Raw genomic sequence first — 12,586 nt, 5'->3', positions numbered from 1 at the left:
AGATTGACTTCGAAAATTGGTTCAAACATTGGCTCATGAAAGACTTCCTTTTATCATAGTGGTTTAGTAAGGTTCTCTAAATTATAAATGACTTGATACAATATGACATACCCCACTTCATATGACTACAAAATTAAAACTAAATTTAATAGTCACACAAATTGAAATAAAATTTACACATTCATTATTTTTTTTATTCAAATTAACATAAGATGAAATAAAACTCTAACAAAAAAATTTACACTTTAATTGATTAAACTTCAAATAATTATGAAATTATGTAAAAACCCTAACATTAAAAATTTTCAATACGAAGTATATGCCTTCAAAATTGGAACTAATTTTAATAATCATGCAAATTGATAATAACATTTTCACACTCATCATCTGTATATTCAAATAAACATAAGATTAAATACAACTCTAATCTCAAAAATTTACACATTTACTAATTAAACATTCAAATAATCTTGAAATATAATATAAACACTAACATAAAAACTTCCCATTCAAACCTTATGACTTCAAAGATAAAACTAAATTTAATATGCATGCAAATTGATAATAAAATTCACAAAGAAAAATTTAATATGCATTCATCATTTATACATGAAAAATTCAGACATGAAAAAAAACCCTAATCTCAATTTCAGGGTTCCACAACGATGCTCCAAATCAACAAATTGACTTCAATACAAGCCAATTCAACGTACAAGATAGCAATTTCTTCTTCAAACTATTGAAAATCTCAACTAAAATTTTAAATTACAAGAATTTAGGGTTTTCAAACAAGCTTGGATGTGGGGAGAACATACCTCATTTTCGTTCCTTAAATAATGCTCTCCTAACATTTGGCTTGTACCTATGTGGCAGAACGTTCGGATTGTACAATCCTCCCATATTGGTCACCTGCCAAAAGGTTGTCCGGCTACCTCACGAAGCCTCCGCGATCGCCGTCCCATTCAGTCTCTTTTGGCTTTGTGCTTTTGCAGAGAGGAAGGAAGAAGACAACTTTTACACAAGCAAAAAATGTTGGTTCATCCAACATTATTTAGACAAAAAACGCTACTTGATGTAGTGTTTTTAAATTGGCCACATGTTAGCTGATGAGGTACTCACCTAGATTAAAAAAAAACGTTGGTCCATCTAGCGTTTTTTTTTTAATAAATGTTGTATAGACCAACGTTTTTTGAGACTCATCAATTTGGGGAAAAAAAAAAAGTTCATTCTGAACCATTTTCAAATAATTTTATTATATTAATATTAAAATTAAACAATAGAAAAAAAAAACTCAAAATTTTGGACGGAAGTGATCTACTTTTACTTTATAGTGGAAAGCTTGAAACATTGAAATCCATTGAATTTTATTATTTGTTAATTTAAAAACTTTCTCTATAAGCAATTCCCTCCAAGTGTAAATAAATTTATAATGTCAAGGGCTGAACACTTCAGATTTTATGTAAAAGGTTGTAAGACACTAATTAAACATTTATATTTAATTAGTGAGTTAAAGATGACTAGATCTTACCATTGAAATAGAAACACATTCACAACAGTTGAATAGAAAGTAAGTGAAAATAATAAGCAATTCATGAGAACAAATTAAAATAAAGTGTTAAATTCTAAAGTAACACAATTCATTAACAAAAACCTCCATGAGTGACGTGAGTTTAGCATGGGAGACAAGGAGATTAAACACATTTAATAGATACTAATGAATTTTATAAGATTAATTAACACCCACCCTCCTTTAAGGAACTTTGTGTTATTTTAACTTTAACTCTAGAAAATATCAATTTAAGGAGTCACTCCCTCTTTTTACACTAAGTCTTGCACCTACTCAATGTATAAAACATATATTAATATTTATGTGATGGTGACTTATCCCATTTACATAAGGCAAGTGGTCACAAAGCAAGCATAATGCCCTAAACAAGCTTGCCTTGTGACGCTAAAATATATAAAATATGAATTCCTAATATGTCCTAAAAGATAAGAACCCAAAATTGAAAGTCCATTAAACCCCTTCAATCATTATTTGTTGATGATTGTTCAACTCCCAAACTACTAAAACAACAAACAAGCCTTGCTTTTGTTATACAAAATTAGTCACACAAATCCTTTTGCCAATTTACATGATTGTCAACAATTTCCTCTAATAATTTAAGGACTATTAAATCTTTACTCATAATCTCATTCTAAAATATTTGACAAGACTGATAAACACTCATCCTCCTCTAAGGAAGCTTTATTTGTTATTTTAACTGTAACTCTAGAAAATATCAAATTATTTGAACAGTCACTTTCTCTTTTTACACTAATTCTTATACCTACTCAAGGTATAAAACCTAGATTAATATTTACCTGATGGTGGCTCATCCCATTTACATAAGGTAAGTAGTCACAAGCAAGTATAATGCCTTAAACAAGCTAGCCTTGTGACATTAAAACATACACAATATGAATTCCTAATATGTTCTAAAAGATCATAACCCAAATATGAAAGTCCATTAAACCCCTTCTAGCATTATTAGTTGATGATTGTTCAACGCCCAAACTACTACAACAAAAAACAAGCCTTAGTTTTATTAGATTTTCCAATTTATATGATCGTGAGCAATTTCCTCTAATAATTTAAGGACTATTAAATCTTTACTCATGATCTCATTCTAAAATATTTTAAGTCTACTCCTATACCTTATATTGGCACTAACAACAACTCACTCATCCTCAGAGGTGCACAGTTTAGCCTAATTTTTAAATGTCCAAACCATCTGAGTAGTTATTCCCTTATCTTACCTTTTATATTTGTCATACTTAATGTGACGACACAAAAATTCATACCATTTTTTTTTTCTATATTTAGACTATAAAATTATATTACTTTGATACCCCTTATAAAATCTACTATAATGTCTTGGTCCCAAAGTAGACACCGAGAACTCATGTTCATAGAAACAAAACACCTATGTAGCGGGAAACATAAATTACATCACCATAATTACAATACAAAAGTTTCAGTAATTCCCAAACATGCATACACATTTCTCCAAAATCATCCACCAGATCCCCTGGGAATTACTCAAAAATACATCTCCTAAAATCACATACCCTACGGATAGGGCAGTACAAGGGTCTCCTCTATCTCCGAGCCTCATCTGCTCGTCTAACTGGATCACTTAAAATGTTTATAAATACTGGGATGAAATAGCTCTCAATAAGACGAAATATGTTATTACTAGTGTGTGACAAATGCGTCTACGTGAGCAATATATTTACTAATCAGGCTGTAACTGGGATAACATATAAATATATGATACATCATAACTCACACTTATGTCACTTAAAGTACAAGTGTTTATCAACTTTCTACTTAATCATACTTTTAGCTACTATATATATATATATATATATATATATATATATATATATATATATTATGTATACTTTCTATTTTCTGAAAATCTATATACAGATATATAACTGTAAAAACTCCCCTAGATGGATAACTATATGTCATAATTTAACCCCTCATGACAGGGTTGTGCGGCCTGTGGGCTGAACTTAACACTGGATGGCCTACCAAGATAAGTCAATTGTAAACCTTTTTCGTCAGATTGGCCACCTCAACTTGGACTACCAGGGAGTCTTCGTCTCTCCCAAGGCACAATCGACTACTCATAAATTCCACACTTTATCTGAGATGTGTGGCTGCACTTTGAATTGTAATAGCTACAATACTGTGCTCTCTAATCTGATCTGGTCCATCAAGGTCTGATACTATATAATACAGTAATATATATATTTTTTACTATTTTACCATGATTCTGTAGTAAACTATGTTAACCATAACGTTGTAACAAATTGATCTATATAAACTGTAATATCTGTATGTTATGGTTTTGTAATATTTGTACATCATGGTTCTATAATTTGAATATCTGTGAAAATTGTATATCATAGTTTTGTATAACCATGTAAACTATAATTCTGTAAAAGATTGTATAGTCATAACTCTATAAATAAAACCGTATAATCTGTATATCATAATTCTGTAAAAACTATATAGTCATAGTTCTGTAAAAGTTATGTAGAATTCTGTACTATACCAATATTCTCATGCCACACAATAATTAAAACTTATTAAATATAATCAGTAAAACTATATAATTTCTCACTCGGAATTATTCAAAATCTTACTCTGGAAAGCCATAATCATATACTATAATTTACAGGTAAAAATCTTTAATTTAATTGGCATAACATATTTCCCTTACTTGGCTAACTGAGACTTGTTTATTATTTACTAATTCACACCTATGACGTTCATGATTCCAAAACCCTGAAATTATACATATATTTTTCCTAGTCAATCAACAAAATTTCCTAGAATAATTATCCAATTCACATCTTTTCCGAACCGCATATTCATAATTTCCTAGACTATAAACTATTATCATCTTTACCTGAGTTCCTGAGGAAGTATCCACTAGGATCCTTATCCCGTGCCTGCAGTGTTGGCACCAAACCCTGTATTTCACATCAACCCCAGTTTAATCAATTCAAACTTTAATATATTTTTGTCTAATATAAATCCTGGGTCCAAAAGTGCCTAATAATCATGAAAACTTTAAAATAACCTACTTACCCTGATTTTGGGATGGTACCCAAGAACTCCAAACTAACAATTTGCTCCAGTAATCTTGTAGAGAATCTCCCCCACGAACCTCGTGGCAGTTTTCGATCGTCAAACCGGGCTTTAATGAAGCAAGGATCGTAGAGAGAAGGTTTCCAAGCCAAATTTTAGAGAGAGAATGAGAGAGGGACTGATTTTCTCTCACCAAAAAATGATTTTCATGTATATATAGATGGCTGACGACATGGCTTCGTCGACGAGACACGTGGCCTCGTCGACGAACCCAAGAAGGGATTTCGTCGACGAAGGTAGTGAGATCGTCGATGAACCATTAAGGTGTGAAATTCTCCTCTCGGTATCTCTTCATTAACGAAACTCGGGTACTCGTCCATGAACCATACAAGTAAGTTTGTCAACAAAACTTGGGGGTTTGTCAACGAGATTTTGCCTTTCTTTTGAATTTCTTTTCTCCCATTGAACTCCATTTTCCTTATTATTATTATTTAATTGCTATTATTTTTTTCGGGTCTCTACATTCTCCCTTTCTTATAAAAATTTTGTCCTCAAAATTTGTTATCTATGTTATACACCATCCCCTGAGGAAAAATTCGCTACTTATTTTATTAGTTGCCCTCTCTTATGGTAGAGGAATACTGTGCTTACATTTACGATTATGGGAGATTACAATAACAAGCCAAAATTTTTCCAAAACAAACTATATCCTACAAACCAAAACACAACTATATACATTAATTATCCTGCACTGTACAAAACAAAATTGAAACAATACTTACTTTATATGAACTATTACCTTCCTTTTGTGACTAATACTTATCCCCCACTAAACAGATGTGGGTACTTCTATCATATCTCCTCTTTGAGCTCCCACAAAGCTTCCTCCACTGTGTTATTTCTCTACAAGACTTTTACTAGTGGTATTATCTTGGTGCGCAACTCTTGTTCTTTTCTATCTAGAATTTGTACTAGTATTTCTTCATATGTTAAAGTATCTCTAAACTCCAACTCCTCATAACTGATTATGTGGGAGGGATCTGAGATGTATTTCCTTATCATAGAAACATGGAATACGTCATAAATCTTGGATAATGCCGATGGTAAAGCTAATTGTTAGGCAACTGGATCCACTCTTTTAAGTATTTCAAATGGGCCAATGTACCTAGGGCTCAGTTCACCCTTCCTCCCAAACCTCATAACTTCTCTCATTGGTGCTACTCTTAAAAACACATGGTCTCCTACTTCAAACTCCAACTTTTGACGGCGATTATCTACTTAACTTTGTTGCCAACTCTGGGCTACACTAATTCTGTCTCTAATAAGTCGGACTTTATCATACGCCTGCTGCACAAATTCTCGCCCTAGAACTCGTCTTTCACCCATTTCATCCCAGTATAGCAGAGAGCGGCACCTTCTACCATATAATGCCTCGTAAGGTGCCATCCCAATGCTGGCCTGGTAGCTGTTATTATACGCGAATTCAACCAGTGGCATAAACTGGGTCCAATTATCCCTGAAGCTTAGCACGCATGCTTGTAGCATATCCTTTAGTATTTGGATCATCCTCTCCATCTGCCCATCGGTCTGAGGATGAAAGGCTGTGCTGAATGATAATTGAGACCATAGAGCTTCCTGCAAATTTCTCCAAAATTGTGACATAAAACGTGGGTCTCGGTTTGAAACTATAGATACTGGCACTCCATGGAGTCAAATTACCTCTTGAATGTATAACTGTGCTAGCCTGTTCATAGAGTAGTTGACTTAAATAAGGAGAAAGTGGGCAGTCTTCGTCAGTCAGTCTACAACTACCCAAATGGCATTTTGTTAATGCAACGCCTGTAGTAACCTCGTAACGAAATCCATAGATATATGATCCCACTTCCATTCAGGGATGTGGAGTGGCCGCAATTGTCCCACCAGTCTCTAGTGCTCAACCTTTACCTGCTGGCACATAAAACACTTTTCCATAAACTCAACTATCTCCCTCTTCATGCCGCTCCACCAAAATGACTCTAGAAGGTCTCGATACATCTTAGTGCTGCATGGATGCACCATGTAAAGGGATCTGTGCACCTCCTCTAAGATGGCCTTTTAATCTCAACATTTTCAGGTACGCACAATCTGGTACGGAACCTCAGAGCTCCATTATCTGAAATACTAAACTCCTCTCCCTGTCCATCCTGCACTTTATCCATTAGCTCTACTAATTCTGTATCATTCCTTTGAGCAGCTTTAAGCTTTTCTTGTAGGGTAGGCTGTAGTACCAAGTTAGCAATGAATTCCTAGTGATCACCCTCTACTAGCTCCACACCGAGCCTCTCCAAATCCATCTAGATCAGATGCCGGATCGTCACTGCTGACAATGCTGCTCCCACTGATTTTCGGCTTAGAGCATCAGCCATTACGTTTGCTTTCCCTCAGTGGTAGCTGATAGTGCAATCATAGTCTTTAATGAGCTCTAGTCATCTCCTTTGCCTCATATTCAATTCTTTCTGGGTGAAGAAATACTTCAAACTTTTATGGTCAGTGAAGATCTCACACTTCCCACCATGTAGATAATGCCTCCAGATATTTAGGGCATACACCACTGTAGCTAACTCCAAATCATGTGCTGGGTAGTTCTTTTCATATTCCTTAAGTTGCTGAGAAGCGTATGCAATAACCCTTCCATGCTGCATCAACATACACCCGAGTCCCTTCTGGGACGCGTCACTGTATATAAAAAATCTATTCTCTCCTGATGGAATAGATAATATCGGTGTAGTGACCAGCCACTGCTTCAACTCCTAGAAGCTCTGCTCACAATCGTCGGTCCATTTAAACTTTACATTTTTCCTCATGAATCGTGTCAATGGACCTAATAATCTGGAACCATCCACAAAAATGTCGGTAGTACCCTGTCAGTCCTAGGAAACTCATGATCTCCCATACGTTCCCCAATCTCACCTAATACACCACCACTTCTATTTTGCTTGGATATACTAATATGTCATCCCTGAAGATCACATGCCCAAGGAAAGTGACCTGCCTCAGCCAGAATCACATTTCTTAAACTTGGTGAACAACTTCTTTTCTCTTAACACCTGCAATACCAGCCTTAGATGATCCTCGTGCTCCTCAAAACTCTTTGAATAAACCAGTATATCATCTATAAATACCACAACAAATTGGTCCAAGTACTAATGGAATACCTGATTCATCAGATCCATAAACGCTGTGGGTGCATTAGGTAAAACAAATGGCATAACTAGAAACTCATAGTGACCATATCTAGTCCTGAATGCTATCTTCGGAACATCCTTAGCTTTAATTTTCACCTGATGGTATCCTGGCCGAAGATCAATCTTGGAGTAGACCTAGGTCCCTTGGAGCTGATCAAATAAGTCATTGATTCTAGGAAGAGGGTACTTATTCTTGATTGTCACTTTATTCATAGTCCCGTCTTTCTTCTTCACAAACAAAACAAGCGCTCCCCAAGGTGACATGCTAGTCCTGATAAACCCGTTATTCAACAACTCTTGCAACTGGTCTTTCAATTTTTTCAGTTCGGCTGGAGCCATCCTGTAGGGTGCTTTAGATATCGGTGCCGACCCAAAAAGTAGATCCATGGTAAACTCAATCTCTCGATCTAGTGGTAAACCAGGTAACTCTTGTAGAAATACATCTAGAAATTCTATAACTACTAGAATATCAGTAAGCTTTAATTCTCCCTCTAGTATCTCCTTTACATAAGCTACATACCCTTGGCAACCATCCTGAAGTAGCCTCCTCGTTTGTATAGCCGACACTAACTGTAGTGAGGCGCGTACACGCTATGCCACAAATTTGAATTCCTGCTCTCTTGGTGGTCTGAAGACCACCTTTTTTTTATTTTATGGAAATCAATGCTGGCGTATTTAACTGCCAGCCAGTCCATACCCAATATTATATCGAACCCCTGCATGTCTAATATCATGAGATCGGTTGGTAATATTTTCTCCTACATGCCCACTGGATAATTTTTAAGCACCCTTCTACACCTCACTACTGATCTAGTCGGCGTGGCTACTGACATCTCAACATTTAACAATTGTGTCTCAACCCCAAATTATTTGACATACCCCAATAATACGAAAGAATGGGTGGCACCTGAGCCAAATAAAACAAGAAATTTATATGATAAAGTAATAAGAATGCCTATCATAACGTCACCTATAGCCTTGGCGTCTCCTGGCATCAATGCATAAACCCTTACTAGGGTTGTTTTCCTCTACTATCCTCCACAGGGTGCTTAGTGACCTCCCCGGAAAGGTCTAGGAGCTGGTGCATGAGTTGACCGTCCCTAACATACTCGTGCCATATAACCAGGTTTCTCACACCGGTAACAAACGTTCTCTCCCATCCAACATTCATCCATATTTCTCCGGCCACACCTAAAGCAGATGGGATAAGTCTGCTCAACTAGAAACCCACGAGTGTCCCGTCATTTGCCTCTGGCCTCCGCTATACCGATCTCCCCTCTATGTGCCCCGACTGGTACTCGCTTGAGATCCTAGAGGCGTGGGCCTCTTTCTATGGATCGGTGTTCCGACATCCCTCTAATTGGTCTCCTCTACTACTGTGGCCATGTCTACTAGTTCAAAGAAGTCTTGCACTTTTAGAACTACCACTTGTTTAAAGATTTCCTGCCTCAAGCCCCTCTCAAACATTCTTACTTTCTTAGCCTCATCTGGTACAATGTAAGGAGCAAAATGTGACAACTCAATGAACTTTGCAGCATACTGCTAAACCATGAGATTTCCCTAAGTCAAACTTAGAAATTTTGTTACCTTAGCCTCTCTAACGATGGCTGGAAAATAACGATCAAAGAAAATTTCTTTAAAAATCGGCTCCAAGTTATGATCGCCGGTACGGGTCTTTGTTCTTTTAGCAATTTCATGGTTGTCCACCATCTTTTAGCCTCACCTGTCAATTTGTAGGTGGCATACAGGACCCTCTAATCATTCGTACAATGCAGCACCGTCAGTATTTTATCCATCTCTTGCACCAAGTTTTCAGCAACTGCAGGGTCGGCTCTCCCTGAGAATGTGAGGATTCATTTTGGTGAACTTCTCTATCATACAACCCTGATTTGCAGATGGGCCTCCCTACTTCCTGGAGATTTGTGCAATCTCAGCCATAACTTACTGAGCTATGCTACGCAAAACGGCATCAGAATCCCCTCCACCCATGCTAGAAGGCCAAGCACCAAGCACCATGTCACCACTAGCGTGAGCACTTCTATTTCCTGGATCCATCTTGCAATAACACCAAAATAATATGAGAATCTATACCTCATAATACTATTCTTACATTAATCTAACTAAGATATTCTCATACCACTTATTTCTAATTTAAGGTTCAGCCCTACCATCCGGAAATAGAAACCGACGATAGTTTACTATGGTTTTCTTGGAATCATTACCCCAGGAAAATCACAGAAACCACCCCCAAAGTTCCTGTCTCCAAACCGCGAGACAAAACCCTAAATTCTCACCTTAACTTCCCAACATTAACTCACTGAAATTCTAATCTATCCCAATTTCCATCCTCTCCCAGATTTATTCCTATACTCTAGTACTGTTCTCCATTGTACACTATAGTCTACAGAACCTAGCAACCTAGGCTTTGATACCAAATTGTGATGACCCAAAAATTCATACCATTTTTTTTTTCTATATTTACACTGTAAAATTATATTACTGTGATGCCCTTTATAAAATCTACTATAATGTCTCGGTCCCAAAGTAGATACCGAGAACTTCTGTTCATAGAAAAAAAAACACCTATATAGCGAAAAACATAAATTACATCGCCATATTACAATACCAAAGTTTCAATAATTTCCAAACATGCATACACATCTCTCCAAAATCATCCACCAGATCCCTTGGGAACTACTCAAAAATACATCTCCCAAAATCACTTACCCTACAAACAGGGTAGTATAAGAATCTCCTCTATCTCCGAGCCTAATCTGCTCTTCTAACTGGATCACCTGAAAAGTTTATAAATACTGGGATGAGACAACTCTTAGTAAGATGAAATATATTATTACTAGTGTGTGGCAAATGAGTCTACGTGAGGAATATATTTATTAATCAGGTTGTAACTGGGATAACTTATAAAATTAAGATACATCATAACTCACACTTATGTCACTTAAAGTACAAGTGTTTATTAACTTTCTACTTAGTCATACTTTTAGCTTCTATATATATATATATATATATATATATATATATATATATATATATATATACTTTCTATTTTCTAAAAATCTATATACATATATTTAACTATGAAAACTTCCCTAGATGGATAACTGTATGTCATAATTTAACCCCTTATGATAGGGTTGTGCGGCCCGTGGGCTGGACTTAACACTGGCTGGCCTGCTAGGATAAGTCAACTGTAAACCTCTGTCATCATATTGGCCGCCTCAACCCGGACTACTAGGGAGTCTTCGTCTCTCCCAAGGCAAAATCGACTACTCATAAATTCCACTCTCTATTTGAGATGTGTGATTGCACTCTGAACTATAATAGCTATGGTACCATGCTCTGTAATATGATCTGGACCATTAGGTTCAGATACTATATAATACTGTAATATATATATATATATATATTTTACTATTTTACAATGATTCTGTAATAAACTGTGTTAACCATAACACTGTAACAAACTGATTTGTATAAACTGTAATATCTATATGTTATGGTTCTGTAATATTTGTATCATGGTTCTATAATCTGAATATCATGGTACTGTGAAAATTGTATATCATAGTTGTGTATAACTGTGTAAACTATAATTCTGTAAAACACTATATAGCCATAGTTCTATAAATAAAACTGTATAATCTATATCATGATTCTGTAAAAACTATATAGTTGTAGTTCTGTAAAAGCTGTGTAGAATTTTGTACTATACCAATATTCTCATGCTACACAATAATTAGAACCAATTAAATATAATCTGTAAAACTGTATAATTTCTTACTCTGAATTATTCAAAATCTTACTCTGGAAAGCCATAATCATATACTATATTTTACTGGTAAAAATCTTTAATTTAACTGGCATAACATATTTCCCTTACCTGGCTAACTGAGACTCGTTTATAATTTACTAATTCACACCTACGACGTTCGTGATTCCAAAACCCTGAAATTATACATATATATATATTTTCCCATTCAATCAACAAAATTTCCCAGAATAATTATCCAATTCACATATTTTTCGAACCACATATTCATAATTTCCTAGACTATAAACTATTATCATCTTTACCTGAGTTCCTGAGGAAGTATCCACTAGGATCCTTATCTCGTGCCTGTGGTGTTTGCACCAAACCTTGTATTTCACATCAACCCTAGTTTAATCAACATAAACTTCCACATATTTTTGTCTAATACAAATCCTCAGTCCAAAAATGCCTAATAATCATGAAATCCTTAAAATAACCCACTTACCCTGATTTTGGGATGGTGCCCAAGAACTCCAAACCAACAATCTGCTCCGACAATCTTGCAAAGAATCTCCCCACGAACCTCATGGCAGTTCCTAATCGTCAAACTAGGCTTTAATGAAGCGAGGATGGTAGAGAGAAGGTGTCGAGACCGAATTTTAGAGAGAGAATGAGAGAGGGATTATTTTTCTCTCGCCAAAAAATGATTTTCATGTATATATAGATGGTTGACCACGTGGTTTCGTCGATGAGGCACGTGGCCTCGTCGATAAACCCAAGAAGGGATTTCGTCGACGAAGGTAGCGAGATCGTCGACAAACCACTAAGGTCTGAAATTCCCCTCTCGGTATCTCTTCGTCAACGAAGCTGAGGTACTCGTCCACGAACCATGCAAGTAAGTTCGTCGACGAATCCTGATTTTGCCCTTCTTTTGAATTTCTT

This window comes from Malania oleifera, chromosome 4 (assembly GCF_029873635.1).
Source record: "Malania oleifera isolate guangnan ecotype guangnan chromosome 4, ASM2987363v1, whole genome shotgun sequence".
Classification (NCBI taxonomy): domain Eukaryota; kingdom Viridiplantae; phylum Streptophyta; class Magnoliopsida; order Santalales; family Ximeniaceae; genus Malania; species Malania oleifera.
Note: the sequence above shows the minus strand (reverse complement) of the source record.